General features: G+C 47.2%; 2 pseudogenes; one reads left to right on the top strand and one right to left on the bottom strand.

Annotated features, from left to right (window-relative positions):
* The first annotated feature begins 6,609 nt into the window (after window positions 1-6,609).
* LOC123442130 lies at window positions 6,610-7,473 on the top strand (annotated as a pseudogene).
* Window positions 7,474-8,507: 1,034 nt separating this feature from the next.
* LOC123442129 lies at window positions 8,508-15,023 on the bottom strand (annotated as a pseudogene).
* Window positions 15,024-15,493: the final 470 nt, after the last annotated feature.

Genomic DNA, 15,493 nt, shown 5'->3' with positions numbered 1-15,493 from the left:
TGCCTGTGAAGGATGAAATCCAATAGACTGAAGTTTAGAGGACAAACGAGAATACCATGCCCCAGGTGCTTGTTTTAGGCCATAGATTGCTTTGTCAAGCTTGCAAACAAATGTAGGTGATTGTGAACTTTTATACCCAGGTGGTTGTCTCATAAAAACATCCTCTTCCAGAACACCGTGTAGAAACACGTTCTTGACATCAAGTTGTCGCATAGACCAATTACGAGACACAACAATAGACAGGATTAAACGAATGGTTGCAGCTTTGACAACTGGGCTAAACGTATCCTCATAATCAATACCATAACGTTGCTTAAATCCTTTTGCAACAAGACGAGCCTTATATCTATCAATGGTACCATCAGAGTGTCGTTTTACCTTATAAACCCATTTGCAGTCAATGATATTTTGTCCAGGATGCGGGGGTACCAAATGCCATGTGTTATTGGACAGAAGTGCACCAAATTCTTCATCCATAGCAGCTTTCCACTTAGGATCAGCAATAGCCTCCTTGAGATTTTCAGGTTCACTTGTAGCACAAAAAGAGCCCCAACGAATACAACCATCGGTGTGAACTTTGGGTTTAAGAATACCACTTTGAGACCTAGTATGAGCCCGAGGAGGTGGAGGTGCTGGTTGCATGGGTTGCATATTGTGCTGGACACGACGAGGCAGCGCAGAGTCAGAAGATACCGTATCAGGTGAGACACCAGAGGAAACAGCAGGCGAGGCGAACGTTGCATGGGGCGCCGCCGACGTTGCATGGGACGGAGACGTAGGAGCCTGTAGCAGGTCGCCACGTCGAAGGAGATCTCCTGCGTCGAAGGCAGGAGACAGAGCGGGCCCGCCACTCGGGGGAGACCGCGGCCGATCCAAGATGCGGTTGGGGGAGCGCGCCGCTGCAGGCGAATCTCCTGGGGGGGGGACCGCACCAAGTCCGAGGCGGGGAACAACGCGGTTGCAACCGCTGTCGGGCGCGCCGGGGTCGAGGCGGGGGACCGAGTCGCAGACGCATCTGGTTGGCGCGCCGGGTCCGAGGTGGATACAGGGGACCGGCCGACCGACGCGTTGGGTTGTTGCACAAAACCCGGAGAAGATCCAGGAGCTACGGCGGCTGATCCCGAGGCGTGGAGAGGAGGATCGCCTGCCCCAGGTGCTGCAGTTTCTAATTCCGAGGCATGCAGCCCTGGATTTTCTGTGGCCACCAGATCTGTAGAAACATTAGGCTGCATAAAATCATGAGAGGTACCTGCGGAGTCCTGCACACTGTTAGCAGAGGTGGGTGCATAAGTAGTAGAGATTGCCATGGGGTCATTTGGTGCTGCGGAAGGTGTAAGGGGGCTAGATAAATTTAGGAGGGTGGGTGGAAGAAGAACAAGTTCAGCACGAAGTTGAGCGCCGGCATTGGGATGTAAAGATGCAAAGGGAAATATATGTTCATCAAAAATAACATCCCGAGACACATAGACCCGCCCGGTGGAGACATCAAGGCATTTATATCCTTTGTGTAGATCACTGTAACCAATGAACACACATTGTTTTGAGCGGTACTCAAGTTTATGTTTGTTGAAAGGGCGAAGATTAGGCCAGGCAGCACAACCAAATATACGAAGAAAGGTGTAGTTAGGTGTGAGACCAAAAAGACGTTCCAAAGGAGTTTGGTTGTGAATAACACGGCTAGGAACACGATTAATAAGGTAAACTGCCGTAGAGAAGGCCTCATCCCAGAATTTGAGAGGCATGGAAGCATGGGCGAGGAGGGAAAGACCAACCTCGACAATATGGCGATGCTTACGTTCGGCAGAACCATTTTGTTGGTGAGCATGAGGGCATGATACATGATGTGTAATGCCAAGTTTCTGAAAAAATTGGTTTAACTTTTGACACTCACCCCCAATCGGTTTGCATAGCAATAATTTTGCGGGCAAACAAACGTTCAACAAGTGCTTGAAAGATATGAAATTTTTGAAAGACATCTGATTTGTGTTTGATAAAATAAATCCAACTAAACTTGCTGAAATCATCAATGAAGCTAACATAATATTTTTGTCTACCAACTGAAAGAGGGCCAGGACCCCAAACATCAGAATAAATGAGCTCTAAACGAGCTTGAGACACACTAGTTGACCGAGAGTAGGGTAATTGATGGCTTTTAGCCATTTGACAAGCATCACACACAAGATGATGATCTACTTTATTTGACACTGGGAGACTGTGGTTGCGTAGAATCTGCTGCACCACTGGGAAGGACGGATGACCTAGGCGTCTATGCCACCTAGAAGTAGATGGTTTGATGGCGCCAAGCATGTGACGCCCATGAGCACCTGGTTGGCCAGCAGCAATGGGGTACAACCCATTCTTACTCGGACCGTGAAGTATTGTGCCCCCCGTTTCCTGATCGTGAATAGAAAAGAACTCAGGGTAAACAACAAGGTAGGCATCATTATCTTTCGTAAGTTGGGAACCAGAGAGGAGATTTTTGGATTTGGGAACATGAAGAATGTTGTTTAGGTGTAAGGGTTTATGTGGAGTAGGAAGCAGCGAATGACCAACATGTTTAATCTCCATACCTTGACCACTTGCAGTGTGGATTTGCTCCGGTCCAGTATATCGATCATGCACAGCAAGCTTCTCCAACTCGCCGGTGACATGATCCGTACCACCGGTGTCAAGATACCAGTTGGTATCGACGCCGTAGGCAGCAGAGACGGTGTTTGTAGACTTGTTATTGCCGCCGCTGCTGTTGCCGCCACCGCCGCCGTTGTTGCCGCCACCACCACCTTGACGCTTGGGAGGAGGGCTGAAGTTTTTGTCGTAGCGCTTGAAGCAGCGCCAGGCAGCGTGGCCCTGCCGCTTGCAAATCTGGCAGGTCTCATCCCGCCTGCCAGAAGGAGGAGGGGCAGCAGCAGTGTTGGGAAAGAATCCGCCGCCGGCACCATGGTAGGCAGCAGGGTTGCCACCGCCAGGACCAGAGGGGCGAGTGTCGTTGTTGTTGCGGGAGCCCCCCTTGGAGGCGAGGTTGATGGAGAAGGAGTTGGTGTTGCTGCCGTTTAGTGCGTCGATGCGGGCCTCCGCCGTGTTGAGCAAGGAGAAAAGCTCGGTGAGGCCGATCTTCTGATCAGCCTCGGGACGAGATGAGAGGGCGGCAACGTACGGGTTGTAGTCAGAGTCCAATCCTTGTAGGATATAGGACACCAACTCGTCGTCGTCAATAGGTTTGCCTGCTGCCGCCATCTCATCTGCAAATCCCTTCATCTTGGTGAAGTAGATGGCGACAGGAGAGTCCCCCTTCTTGGTGTTGCCGAGCTGCCCCCGGAGTTGGATGTGGCGCGCCCTGGAGTGGGAGGCGAACATCTGCTGGATCGCCGTCCAGACACCGGTTGCAGAAGCCAAGGAGTGCACCTGAAGAAGAACATCGCGAGACAGGGAGGCAAGAAGAAAAGTGAGGACCTGCTGATCTTGCGTGTACCAGAGGACATGGGCAGGATTGGGAGTCGAAGAGATCTCCTTCTTCCCTGCAACATCAGTCTCGGTGGTCAAAACGGCGGGCGGCTCGGCCATGGTGCCATCAAGATAGCCCATGAGCCCGGTGGCGCGCACATGTGGAAGAACTTGTGCCTTCCACACCAAAAAATTGTCCCTAGCTAGCTTTTCGGTTATGGTGTGACCTAGCGCAGCGAGGGAGGCAGCCAGGGTGGAGCTTCAGGAGGAAGATGACATGTCGATGGAAGAGGTGGCTCTTATACCATGTGAGAAAGGCTGGAAGCGTATGCTCTTAGCAGGGACGCGTGCATGTTTATATAGGCGGCATAAGCCGAAGAGATATACATGAGGAGAGGTTTAAGATCAATCTATCTTATCTACAGTTTAAACACAAGGAGATAGAAAGAGATCCTAACCTACACGTGTTATACAAGTCACGTATAATACAAGAGTTATTTCGTCTAACATGCCTTTCTGCAGAAAAATGAAGTCCTCGGTCAGATTCTTATTCAACGTGATCGCTTTGAAGAAATTCATGAAGTGATTCAGGAGGCAAAGGAGATGCAAGGCGCCTTGCCCGTCAACCATCCCAACCTTCTAGAGGTACATATATTACTCCCTGCTAATCGACAACATCATGACATCATCTGTTCATACTCATTTAATTTTCTTCAGACGATGCCACTCATGGAGCATCTCACCAAGGATGTGCTAGGTCCTGATGCAATAAAAATTCTAAGTGATGATTGGATGAGTCTTCGTGGCATGTTAACTTCTGACGTACATGGACTGGTTGGTACTCTTTTCCTTTTTTCAAGTCTTCCTTTGTTATCCCTATTATATTCATCCTAGGCTAGTTAGTACTCCCACGCATGCTTATCAAGATGTTATTTTTGACGATCAATGAATTTGACTAACAGTACATAAATCATGTATCTTAGTAAATTTATACCATTGAAAATTCTTTCGGGTACTAATCCAATGGTACAATTTACCTGACATATAACCCATGTTTTGTTGCTTCAATTCATTATCAAATTCGAATTTTGGAAAAGGGCGTGTGCCATCCTTTTGGAGTTGGAGGAAGTACTGATTTTCTAGCCGTTTTCCGTGTTGCTGGATACAGGAGGCACAGGTTGCAGCTGCTCGAGGACACATCAATCTACTCAACCTTGCTATCCAGCAATCTACGCCACTACTGGAGGAAATCAAGGTTGCATTGAATCAAAGACAAACCATTGGTAAGCACTGTTTCCGCTGTTCATTTCCATCTGACCACTGTTTAAAATATTAATTGTCTTAATTTGTAATTTCTGTTTGTCCTACTCCGTAGTTTCTCCCTCCAATCTGGACGAATCGGAGGACAGAGTTCAAGTGCAATGGTAATCTCTTCGTGCTCCTCCTGGACTGGAAGCATCGAAACGCAGGATCAGGCTCTCCCTCTTTAGCAACGGGAGCTTATTCTCGGTTGATTTGTTCTGCTTTTCTAGTCCCAGTCCAGCAGCGGCACCCACTAGCTCAAGAACACGCAGATTAATCCGGCCAGCAATCAGACCTACGGAAAGAGGATGGATTATTTCAAAATTAATAAGAGTATTGTGGTTGTAGTGGAACTACTGTTTGTTGTCTTAATAATAAGGAACTTGTATGAACCTAATGTTCCATCTCTTATGCTTGATACTCTCTTGATTTGTAAGAGTCATGTAATCTTCTTTTCCGACTGGTTATGGTCTTTCCACTTTGTATTTTAGCACTTTGCTCTTAATTATGGTTGTATCCTGAATGAGTGTGGATTTTCAGCTCCCGGGTGCCTAGGCACCCTCTATGAACAGTAAAATTAAAAGAAATAAAAAACAAAATAAGAAAAATTTGAAAATTTACAGCATCAAAGATGATGAAAGTTTGTAGGTGTTTGCAAGTTTTCATGTCAAAAAACTATTCAAGAAGCTCTACACAAGGGAAATATTTCAATGCTTGAAGTTTTGAGCACTTTTTAGCTGTAATCTGAAACTTGTTTGTACATCTTTCTCTACATGATATTTTGACATGAAAACTTGTAGGAAACCTATAAAGTTTGATCATCGTTGATGCTGCGAAGTTTCAGATTTTTTTGATTTTGTTTTCTATTTTTTTGATTTTACTGTTTATATAGGGTGCCTAGGCATATAAGTTCAATGGAAGAGTGCAAGTTTGTGCATCAACTGAACACTGTGAGAACTGTAATTCTAAGAACTGCATACTTTTATATGAACTGAATGCTCAGAGCACATATCTTTGACAGGAAAAACACACAGGGAAACATAACAAAATGAAGTACAAGCTTCCAAAGAACATCCTCAAATGGTTTCTCGAATTCTCTCTTTGAGCTCTGTTTTCTGTTGGCTGATTCACCTTATGTGTCTGTGCTACTGATATAATGTATTATGGGACTATGGGAAACAGAATTCATACGCAAAACTGCAGTATGACATGTCATGACACAACCAGACCAATCATACCAACCAATAGGCTTTCTTTGCCGAAGTTTCCTCCTGGGGTCCTCAAATCATTGGATTCATAGGCATAGGCATAGAGGGACTGATAGGGCAAATAAGCCACGGCTGGCGAGAGGCGTTCGGGCGCCGGAGTGTTGCGTCGCGGGTGCGCGTGCGTGCGCGCGCGGGGGGGGGGGGGGGGGGGGGGCGTGACAGAGCCCAGCCGGGCGGACTAGGGCGTGTGTGTGTATGTCTTAGGGGGTGCGTGCGTGCGTGTGTTTGGTTAGCAGCCGCAATCAACGTGGAGGGCGCGTCAGAGCGTCAGGTTCGGCCATGCGGGCGCGTGCGTGCGCGCCGGGCGCACGAGCTGGGAGCGTGGTGCGTGGGATCGTGGGAGGCTCGCGGCGTGTCTGTGCGCGCGTATAAGAGCTCCTAGTCTCTCCTGTGTATCGCTGCGCCGAGTTGGAGTTCGTGCTCCGGGAGAAATACAGGAAAGCCGTACGCACGGCGAAGGTGTTTGTGTGCCGGGAAAAATTATGTGTTCATCAATTTCTCCTCAAGCGTGTCTCCGGTGATCGCCGGCGACTAGTAGTTCCATTTTCGCGCTTACAATTGGTATCAGAGCCTTCGGTTCGGGAGCTCGCCGACGGCAATGGCGATCGTGCCACACGGCGGAGGCGCGGCCGGATCGGTGTCGATGGCGATGCCGATGCTCACGTCGGACAACTACACGGTGTGGGCCATCAAGGCGCAAGCGATCCTCGACGTCCACATCGTGTGGGAGGCGGTGGCGTCGGGCGACACGGTGGTGAACACCAGGAAGGACAAGGCGGCGCGCGCGATGCTCCTGGGAGCGCTGTCGGAGGACGTTCTGCTGCAGGTGGCGACGAAGCTCACCGCCAAGGAGGTATAGGACTCCTTGAAGGTGAGGTTCGTCGGCGCCGATCGTGTCCGCGCGGCGAGGTTGGCGACACTGCGCGGGGACTTCGACCGCCTGAAGATGGCGGACGAGGAGGCGCTGGACGCGTACGCCGGGAGGCTGGCAGGGATGATGGCGTGGTTCGCGAGCCTAGGGGAGACGCTAGACGACGAGGTGCTGGTGAAGAAGCTGCTGGACACCGTCCCGGATCGGTTGTTCCCCGTCGTCGCCGGCATCGAGCAGTTCTGCGACACGGCGACCATGGCGTTCGACGAGGCACTCGGGCGGCTGCGTGGGTTTGAAGAGCGGGTTCAGCGTCGTGGACAAGACGGCGGCGAGCGTGGCGGCGAAAAGCTGCTGTTGACGGCGGCACAGTGGGCAGCACGGGAGCATCGACACGGCGGCGCTCGGGACGACGACGACCACCACAGGAGCGAGGCGTTGGGCAGCGGAAGAGGACGGCGAGGTCGCTGCTACAACTACGGCCACAGGGGGCATTTCAAGCGCGACTGCACCCGGCTGAAGGAGGCAGCGGCGGCGGAGCAGGCACTGCTGGCGAGCGCCAGTGACGACCTTGACGGTCCTGCACTCATTTGAGCCACGGCCTAGGGGGTGAATGATACGGCAAATAAGCCACGGCTGGCGAGAGGCGTTCGGGCGCCGGAGTGTTGTGTCGCGGGTGCGCGTGCGTGCGTGCGCCGGGGGGCGTGATAGAGCCCAGCCGGGCGGACTAGGGCGTGTGTGTACGTCTTAGGGGGTGCGTGCGTGTGTGTGTTTGGTTAGCAACCGCGATCAGCGCGGAGGGGTGACCGCGTCGGAGCGCCAGGATCAGCCGTGCGGACGCGTGCGGGAGCGCCGGGCGCACGAGCTGGAAGCGTGATGCGTGGGGATCGTGGGAGGCTCGCGGCGTGTCTGCGCGCGTGTAAGAGCTCCCGGTCTCTCCTGTGTATCGCTGCGCCGAGTTGAAGTTCGTGCTCCGGAAGAAATACAGGAAAGCCGTACGCGCAGCGAAGATGTTTGTGTGCCGGGAAAAATTCTGTGTTCATTCATTTCTCCTCCGAGCGTGTTCCGGTGTGATCGCCGGCGACTAGGAGTTCCATTTTCGCGCTTACAGGGACCAAAGCGTTCAAACAGACTAGCGGTTAAGTCATTGCTGCACAAACACCAGCAGCAATGCAGTCTTGGTGAGAGAGTCATGTCATGCAGTCGTCCTTCTTTTGACCGGCTTATGTTGGGAAGCATCACTGTCCGTGTAGATGGCAGGTGATACAAAACCTTTTTGGCATCAGCATTCACAAATACATACTCCCTCCGTTTTTAAATATAGGACATTTTAGAGATTGCACTATGAACTACATACAGATGTACATAGACATATTTTAGAGTATAGATTCACTCATTTTGGTTCGTATGTAGTCTTTTAATAAAATCTTTAAAATGTCTTATATTTTGGAACGGAGGGAGTACTCGGTAGTTAGTACAGCCTGGGAAATTTATTGATGGGGGATTGTACACATGAACGGTAACATCCAATCTGACAAAATATACTTCATGGTTATTCACAACCCTGCAGATCACCCCTGAATATATATATTTCCTAAACACTGGTAGCCACGGCACAAATGTCCTGGTTACGGCACTAGGGCAATTTTGACACCTAACGTGACGGTCTGCTCGTCGAGCTCGTAAAAAGCATCGATGAGGTGCATCCGGAGAGAGGCAGACCCTTTTAGCCGACTCCATCCTAATCTCTCCAGCGAGTCCAAAGATGGCAAGGGCACACGCTGCTGCTGCCAGAGCATCGGAAGGATCCGCCCAAACAAAAGCCGCTATAAGAGCTGTGACGGCATATCAAGTTGCTGTGATCTTGTGCATCATGGCCACGCCATTGCTCGCACTGACCACCTGCTCGCCATCCGCGATAAAATCAACTGCTCCAGATACTGCGATGACGGCGCCGCTGGACCATGCCAATGCTTTCACGGCTTGCAGGGTCTCCCCAGAGTCATGTGAAATGTTCACGCCCTGCAGTTGGCCAGAAGTATCGGTGTCATTAGAGGCAAGATGGACTATAAGTATACTGTAAGCAGGCATAGGGTTGGTATGCACGTTGCTCATCTTCAAATAAGAGGGAGATAAGGCAATCATGCAATCGTCCTGGACTCCATGCAAAAAAAATTACCAACGCAAAGGACGTTTAACCAGCAGTCCAGAATTTCTTCAGAGATATGATCATGACTGAAGTGTACTGCCCTGATAAATTGTTTTCAATTTTCCTTCTTAATGGAACTGGTATAGTCCCTAACAAGAAGCCGCACTGAGCATGAAATCCATCCCTTGTCCGGATGGGTTCAATCGGCTTGCCATCGCGCGCGATTGCTGTGATCTCAAACCTTTCATCCGAGCGTAACTTTTTCTTCGGGCCTCGTTTCTTTACCGAAGTTGAGGTCGATCCGGAGGGCTAGAGAAAAAAGAAGAAATACGAGAGTTAATTAATATGTGTACATATAAAAACAATAAATGCATCAATCAACTAGTCAGCACGGGCTTAACTAATATATATATACCTGGCCGGACTCGGTTCGGTCAACGGAGCCGTCATGAACGCCCTCTTCTTCAACCGGTCCTTCCAGATCATCATGAACGCCCTGTTCTTCACCCGGTCCTTTCAGATCATCATGAACATAGCCCTCTTCTTCACCCGGTCCTTCCAGATCATCATGAACATAGCCCTCTTCTTCACCCGGTCCTTCCAGACCATCGGTGTCTCTGAGAAACGACACAATGACATCACTTCCTTGTGCGATTATCTCCCCCAACATCGCTTCTTCCTCTTCGTCTCGGGAGTGATCCATAGTTTCTGCAAATATTTACAACATATCAATTATTATTCAAACATGGTACAGATGGATATATATTAGTGGCAAACGTAGAACTAGCTAGCTAATCACAATAAGGAATCATGTTAGTGGCCTCGACGCTGCTTCTCTAGGGTTTGGGGTGGCCTAGACAACGCTTCAAGGGTTTGGGGTGGCCTCGACATAACGCTTCAAGGGTTTGGGGTGGCCTCGACGACAACGCTCTTTTAACTTGGTAAATTTGGGTGGTCTCGAGAGAGTTTGTCGGGTAAGGGCGCGGCGGGAGGGGGTAGGAGACCAACATCGTTTTCTCTAGGGTTTGGGTGTCCTCGAGAGTTTTGGTCGAGCGAGAGGGCCGAGGGAGGGTGCTTCCGTGATATAAGTTATCACGGTCGAGAGTGGGTATATATATCGACCGCCCCTCATGTTAAAGTTATCCGGGAGGGGGTTATATTGACAACGACGCGACATACATATACATGGGAAAATAATGTTATCGGGGAGGGGGTATATCGGTACCCCCCCTCGTGTTGAAGTTCGATCGGGAGGGAGTATATCAACAACAACATACTTGATAAAAAATAGAAAGACAAAAGAAGAAATAAAAAGAGGAGAAGAAGAAAGGAATAGAAGAGAAGCAATCGAAGAAAAAAAAGAAAACAAAGGAGAAGAAGAAAGGAATAGAGGAGCTTCTCCTCTTCTTTTTCTTCTTTTTTCCTCTTCTTATTTATTTCTCCTCTTCTTCCTCTCCTCTTCTTCTCCTTTCTTCCTCTTCTTATTTTCCTTTTTCTCCTCTCATTCTTTTTCTTCTTCTTCGTTATCTTCCTAGCTATATATAATACTTTTCTAAAAATGTAACTTTTGCATATATAAAACCTTTTCTTCTTCTTCCTTCTTCCTTCTCTTCCTTCTTTTCCTAAATATATAAAACTTTTCTAAAAATGAAACTAACCTAAAATGTATTAAATCAGAAAACATATATAGATAAAACTAACCTAAAATGTACCCAAATGTACTAAAAATCTAACTTTTATATGCACAGAGAACATACATATATACATATTTATAAAAATACAAAAAACAAATCATCATTTATATGAACAAAGGAGAGGACAGGGTGGGCGGCGCCGGCCTGACCAAGGAGAGGCACGGCGCCGGCGTCGGTGTAGAGGGCGGCGACGGCGGCATGGTCGGGGCAGGGGCGACGGCGATCGACGGGGCAAAGGGCGGCGACGGCGTCGACGGGGCAGGTAGGGGCGCGGTAGAGGCACGGCGAGGGCGCGCCGCGTGGTCGGGGGGCAGGGGCGATGACGGCGTGGTCGGGCCGGGCAACGGCGGCGTGGTCGGGGCAGGGGCGACGACGGCGAGCTCGGCAGCCTGGCGGCGTCGTCGGAGGAATTGAAGAAACTAACGAAATTTTCACAACCGCTGGCTTATATAGCAAAGCCATTGATACCGGTTCGTGGCACCAATCGGTACCAATGCCCACCCTTTAGTCCCGGTTGGTGCTACCAACCGCGGCGGCCTTTGGCCCCGGTTGGTGGCACCAACTCGGACTAAAGGGTGGGCATCGGTACCGGTTGGTGCCACGAACTGGTACCAAAGGCCCCTGTGCTGCCCGCGTCGCGACCAAAGTTTAGTCCCACCTCGCTAGTTGAGAGGGGCGCACAGTGGTTTATAAGCCCCACTGCCGCACCCCTCTCGAGCTCCTCTCCACTACAGGCTTACGGATCTACTTGCTAATGCTTTGCCTGATGGCCTTCTGGGCCTACTGCGGGCCTGAATCCTGGCCCATGGATGGGTTTCTAGTCGTATTCAGGCCGTGGTAACCCAGTTGGTGGCAATTTTTTTATTTTTTCCGAGTTGTTTTTGTTTTGTTTTTTGCTTTATTTATTTTATTTCTTTTTTGCATTGGTACCGGTTGCCTGCCACAGCCGTGGTGCGGTTGAATGTTTAGTCCCACCTCGCCAAGCGAAGGGCTTTCGAGCCTGTTTATAAGCTCCGCCGCGGGTGCAACGTGGAGAGGAACATCTATTTTTAATTGTTTTCCATTATTTTTGTTTTGTTTTTTGCTTTATTTTTGTTTTCTTTATTTTTTTAGTTAGTTTATTTTTTTAATTTTTTTTCTAATTACTTATTTATTTTATTTAGTGATAATTCTTTTTGCCATTAAAATTCTAACAAAAAAAGTTCTTTATGAAAATTCTTTTTGCTTTTAATGATTTTTAACAGAAGATACTTTGATAATTTTAGTTGCATTTACTGATTATTTTTTCTTTTATTTTTTGTTTTGTTTATTTTGTTTTGTTTCTACTTAAATTCAAAGTGCTAGTTAGCTTATTTTGTTTTGTTTCTACTTACAACAAAATACTTATTTATTTTATTTTATTTTGTTTATAATTACTTATTAATTGTATTTTATGATAATTCTTTTTTCTATTAAAGTTCTCTCATATATGGTGGACACTCCCTCACCTGATTTTTCGACCGTCGATGATGGCCGCTATTCCTTCTTCCCCTAATGCATCTTTAGTCCCGGAAACTCGTCTGTTACAAAGGGATTTTATTTTTTTGAACTTATTTGAACTCCATAGTTTTTCTGTATTCAAAAGGCACCATTCAAAGCCACATCATCAATTTACAACCCTTTCTGACTTCATTTGTTATTTTTCATGCATTTACTGATTATTTATGAGCTATAAGACCATGAAATTGAAAAGCATTTGAAATGAACTCTGAAAAGGTTTCAAGTTGGCATGATATCATCATTTCACCCACATAGCATGTGCGAGAAACTTGACAGGGTTACGGCAAAAACTGGATGCACTTCGTGTACAAAACGGACAATCTCTTTCGAAGTATATATCAGGGTTTCATACGGAAACTCGTCTGTTATAAAGGGATTTCATTTTCTTGAACTTATTTGAACTCCATAGTTTTTTCGTGTTCAAAATGCACCATTCAAAGCTACATCATCAATTTACAACCCTTTCTGACTTCATTTGTTATTTTTCATGTATTTACCGATTATTATGAGCTATAAGACCATGAAATTGGAAAGCATTTCAAATGAACTCTGAAAAGGTTCCAAGTTGGCATGGCATCATCATTTCACCCACATAGCATGTGCGAGAAAGTTGAGAGGGTTACGGCAAAAACTGGATGCACTTCGTGTACAAAACGGACAATATCTTTCAAAGTATGAGGGTTTCATATGGAAACTCGTCTGTTACAAAGGGATTTCATTTTTTTGAACTTATTTGAACTCCATAGTTTTTATGTGTTCAAAATGCACCATTCAAAGCCACATCATCAATTTACAACCCTTTCTAACTTCATTTGTTATTTTTCATGCATTTACTGATTATTTTGAGCTATAAGACCATGAAATTGAAAAGCATTTGAAATAAACTCTAAAAAGGTTAAAAGTTGGCATGGTATCATCATTTTATCCACATAGCATGTGCGAGAAAGTTGAGAGGGTTACGGCAAAAACTGAATGCACTTCGTGTACAAAACGGACAATCTCTTTCGAAGTATCAGGGTTTCATACGGAAACTCGTCTCTTACAAAGGGATTTCATTTTTTTGTACTTATTTGAAATCCATAGTTTTTCTGTGTTCAAAATGCACCATTCAAAGCCACATCATCAATTTACAATCCTTTCTGACTTCATTTGTTATTTTTCATGCATTTTACTGATTATTTTGAGCTATAAAACCATGAAATTGAAAAGCATTTGAAATGAACTCTGAAAAGGTTCCAAGTTGGCATGGTATCATCATTTCACCCACATAGGATGTGCGAGAAAGTTGAGAGGGTTACGACAAAAACTCGATGCACTTCGTGTATAAAACTGGATACTACTGACATTGTTGGTGACGAATAGGGAGGGGCTACCAGGGGATTGAGGTTGGACCAGGAGCCGCACTATGGGGATCCAAACCTCGCAGCTTCGGCAGAGAAATCAGAGGGAGCTGAGGGGGATTGCAAGCTCCACGGTGCAATTCGATGCGTCGGAAGCAAGGCGAGCTCGGTGGTGTTGTGCGGCGGATGCATTGGAGGTAGGCGAAGGAGAATTAGGGCGGCACACGCGGATGGATCGCTCACCCGTGATGTGAGCAGGGACGAGCAACGAGACGTGCGATATTTTCGGGATAAAGATACAGTCATAGTTAAGAGGAGCGTGCGTCTTTGCGTGTTAATCGGGTTGATGGGACCGAAATTTTTAGCGAGATGTTGGCTATCGGATCTTGCAACAATCAACAACAATCGACCAGTCTGAGCTTTGCTTTTTATCGGACCTATGATAGGGAGGGTTTCCCTATCATATTTTGCATAGTTGAAGAAGAGAGAAGAAAAGCGGCCTGTAGCACATGCTTCAACACACTTTTGAGAGATATAGAAGAGTCATATATTAATATAAGTATACTAGTATGACTAACTGTTGTTCAGCTATTATGTTGGCTATATAAAATTGTCATGTTACATATAGCCAATGTTTTTTAAGCCACAAAAAGTGTTAGCTATATGTGACGTGATAACTTTATAAAACCGACTGTTGGCTACACTATTAAACATGCTTTTAGAGAAGTATAATAAGATAAGGTAAGTGGGTTATAAGAATTTAAATAATATATATATACATATATATGCTTGCTGAGTCGAAGAAAAGATAAGAGAAGCATAATCTAGATTAACATTCCTTTGTAGCACGTGCTCCTATAAACTTTGAGTATGAGATGGATCATAGTAGAACATATTTGTAACTAATTATTATACATGATTACTATAGAATGAACTATAAATAATATGTCAACAACATATAGCATTCTAGCCGACTAAACTGTGTCAACTCGGTCTTTCAACGATGCTCATTGGGGTAAGGTGTGCATACGTTCATTAAAAGAGATGAGTCTAGGTGCATGTATATATGAGCATCTGTGTGTCTGGACTATTAAATAATCACAGGGCAAACAACCAGGTTACGACATATCCAACGCAAACCTTCAAACCGCCCACCTGTAACCATCCGTACAACGCGATCCGGACATGTTGTACCATCCAACGTGAGCATGTATCGATGCACCGAGTGGGCCAGACACACTCTTGCCCACAAAACAAAGACAAACTAGGGGGCTTTGCCATCGTCCGGACAACAGCCATAATCGCCACTCACTAACCTGGACTACCAAAAAACACCTTCATAGCCCGCGCGCTCGCCACTCGAAACAGTTGGCGCCCCTTCAGAGCATCAGTGACGCATTCATGCCCGTCCAGAGCGGTCATGTACTCTCACTGATGCCAGCATTGAAGCGACGCGTCAACCGAGAGAGCGTCGCATGTGCCGCTTCATGGTGCTTGTGAATGATCCATGTTCAAACGAGACCTCGTCGGTTCATCGTGCCTACATTAATGATATGCAGTTGCCGAGGAACCTACTCCAGCTCCACCCTTCCGTCCGTATGTTGCGGACCATTAACCGAATCGCCGCCGACAATCTCCTTCTCGCCCACTATATAAACTCTAGCCCACGCCATAACCGCACTGATCCTCCTCCGAAGCCTTTCTCCTCTACGCATGATGCCCTCCATAGCCTCCTCGCATTCCAAAGCCCTTTGGGACACCCTCTTCTTGGAGCGAAATAAGGATATGACCACCATTGTTGTCGACTGGCAGGCCGGCCAACAGATGGAGGACAACGACGCACCAATGGAGGATGAGCTGGCACCACCCTTCTTGCCGGTGTGTGCGGCTCT

Source organism: Hordeum vulgare, chromosome 3H, assembly GCF_904849725.1.
Source record: "Hordeum vulgare subsp. vulgare chromosome 3H, MorexV3_pseudomolecules_assembly, whole genome shotgun sequence".
In the NCBI taxonomy this organism is placed as follows: Eukaryota; Viridiplantae; Streptophyta; class Magnoliopsida; order Poales; family Poaceae; genus Hordeum; species Hordeum vulgare.
The sequence above is the reverse complement of the archived record's forward strand: the minus strand, read 5'-3'. Positions and strand labels throughout refer to the sequence as shown.